General features: G+C 35.4%; 1 non-coding gene across 1 annotated transcript; it reads right to left on the reverse strand.

Moving 5' to 3' along the window:
- Nucleotides 1-2,610: 2,610 nt before the first annotated feature.
- LOC119625394 (U6 spliceosomal RNA) lies at nucleotides 2,611-2,717 on the reverse strand. The gene has a single exon (XR_005241602.1). It is a non-coding gene; the product is annotated as a U6 spliceosomal RNA (small nuclear RNA).
- Nucleotides 2,718-2,986: the final 269 nt, after the last annotated feature.

A 2,986-nucleotide genomic window follows, 5' to 3' on the forward strand; every position in this document is an offset into this window, starting at 1 on the left:
ATTTATATTCCTTTGGGTATATACTCAGTAATGAGATTACTGGGTAGTTTTATTTTTAGGTCTTCGAGGAATTGCCAAACTATTTTCTACAATAATTGAACTAATTTACACTCCTATCAACAGTTTTTAAGTGTTCCTTTTTCTCTGCAACTTCACTAGCACCTGTTATTTTTGACTTTTTAATAGTAGCCATTTTTACTGGTGTGAGATAGTTTCTCATTGTGGTTTTGATTTGTATTTCTCTAAAGATCAGTGTTGGTCAGCTTTTTAAAATATGCTTATTGTATGACTTCTTTTGAAAACTATCTGTCCTCTGCCCACTTTTTAATGGGGTTGTTTGGTTTTCTTGTGAATTTATTTAAGTTTCTTGTAGATGTTGGATATTAGATCTTTGTCAGATGCATAGTTTGCAAAAATTTTCTCCCATTCTGTAGGCTTTTTGTTTAATAGTTTCTTTTGCTATGCAGAAACTCTTTAGTTTAATTAGATCTATTTGTCAATTTTTGTTTTAGTTGCAATTCCTTTTGGTGTTTTTATCATGAAATATTTGCCTGTTCCTGTGCCAAGAATGGTTTTGTCTAGGTAGTCTTTCAGAGATTACATAATTACGATTTACATTTAAGTCTTTAATCAATCTTGAGTTGATTTTTGTATATGGTGTAAGGAAAGGGGTTAAGTATATGGTATAAGGAAAGGGGTCAATCTTCTGCATATGGCTAGCCAGTTGTCTCAGCACCATTTATAGAGAGTCCTTTCCCCATTGCTTGTTTTTGTCAGCTTTTTCAAAGGTCAGATGGTTGTAGTTGTGTGGTCTTATTTCTGGGCTTTCTATTCTTTTCCATCCGTCTGTGTGTCTGTTTTTGTACCAGTACCAGGCTGTTTTGGTTACTTTAACCATGTGGTATAGTTTGAAGTTGGGTAGCATGATGTGTCCAACTTTGTTCTTTTTGCTTAGAATTACATTGGTCATTTGAGCTTTTTTTGTTTGTTTCATATGAATTTTAAAATAGGGTTTTTTTGCTCTGTAAAGAATGTCTTTGATAATTTATTAAAAATAACATTGAATGTATGCATTGCTTTGGATTAGTATGGCCATTTTAATTATGTTGATTCTTCCTATCCATGAGCACAGAATATTTTCCACTTGTTTGTTTCTTTGATTTCCTTGGGCAGTGTTTTGCGGCTCTCCTTGAGGGAATATTTCACCTCCATGGTTAGTTAGCTGTATTCCTAGGTATTTTATTCTCTTTGTGGCAATTCTGAATGGGATTGTGTTCCTGATTTTGCTCTTGGTTTGTCTATTGTTGGTGTGTAGGAATGCTAGGGATTTTTGTGCATTTATTTTGTATCCTGAGACTTTGCTGAAGTTGTTTATCAGTTTAAGGAGCTTTTGGGCCAAGACTATGGTGGTTTCTAGATATCAGATCATGTTGTCTGCAAACAGGGTTAGTTTGTCTTCCACTTGTCCTATTTGAATGTCCTTTATTTCTTTCATTTGCCTGATTACTCTGGTCAGAACTTCCAATATTATGTTGAATAGCAGTGGAGAGAGATGACATCCTTATATTGTGCTGGTTTTCAAAGGGGAATGCTTCCAACTTTTGCCCATTCAATATGATGCTGGCTGTGGGTTTGACAAAGACGTCTCTTATTATTTTGAGGTGTGTTCCTTCAATACCTAGTTTGTTGACAGTTTTGCTTTTGTTTGGTGTTGTTTTTGGTTTTTGGAGATAGAGTCTCACTCTGTTGCCCAGCCTAGAGTACAGTGGTGAGATATGATCTAATTGCAACCTCCGCCTCCTGGGTTCAAGTGATTCTTATGCCTTAGCCTCCTGAGTAGCTGAGACTACTGGTGCATGCCACCATGGACAGTTATTATTATTATTATTATTATTATTATTATTATTATTGTATTTTCAGTAGAGAAGGGATTTCACCATGTTGCTCAGGGTGGTCTCTAACTCCTGGACTTAAGTGGCCCATCCACTTCAGCCTTCCAAAGTGCTGGGATCACAGGTGTTAGCCCCTGTACCCGGCCAGTTTGTTGGGAGTTTTTAACTTGAAGGCATGTTGAATTTTACCGAAAGCCTTTTCTATATCGATTGAGATAATCATGTGGCTTTTGTCTTTAGTTCTATTTATTTATGTGATAAATTGCATTCATTGATTTGAGTATGTTCAATTAATCTTGCATCCCAGGGATAAAGCCTACTTGATTATGGTGGATAAGTTTTTTGATGTGCTGCTGGATTCAGTTTGCCCGCATTTTGTTGAGGATTTTTGCATCAATGTTCATCAAGGATATTGGCCTAAAGATTTCTTTGTATGTGTGTGTCTCTGCCAGGTTTTCATATCATGATGATACTGGCCTCATAGAATGAGTTGGGGAGAAGGCCCTCCTCCTCAGTTTTTTTGGAATAATATTAGTAGCAATGGTACAAGCTCTTTTGTGTACATCTGGTAGAATTTGGCTGTGAATCCATCTGGTCCTAGGCTTTTTTTTTTGGTTGGCAGGGTATTTATTACTGGTTCAATTTCAGAGCTATTATTGGTCTGCTTAAATTTCTTCTTAGTTCAGTCTTGGGAGGCTGTATGTCTCCAGAAGTTTATAAAAATATGGAACACTTCATGAATTTGCATGTCATCCTTGTGCAGGGGGCATGCTAATCTTCTCTGCATCTTTCTGATTTTATTATTTGTGCTGCTAAAGTGAGCACGAGCAGATTTCAAAAGATAACGACCTATTTATTGATTATTAGTGATACATTTGTTGGCTCAAGAAACTGTTATTCCAATCTTAGAGGTGTCCTATTTAAAGTTCATATATAAAATAATCTGAAGCATCTTAAAATCATCTGGCTACTTTAGAAAATAATTTAAAATATATGTCCTAATTACCAGACCAGTAGAAATAGGCATATATTAAGTGGCTAATATCTACTTGATAGATTATGTTATTTTGGGATAAAAATTGTGTTGTTTTAAA

The sequence above is a fragment of the Chlorocebus sabaeus genome, chromosome 13 (assembly GCF_047675955.1).
Source record: "Chlorocebus sabaeus isolate Y175 chromosome 13, mChlSab1.0.hap1, whole genome shotgun sequence".
NCBI classification, from domain to species: domain Eukaryota; kingdom Metazoa; phylum Chordata; class Mammalia; order Primates; family Cercopithecidae; genus Chlorocebus; species Chlorocebus sabaeus.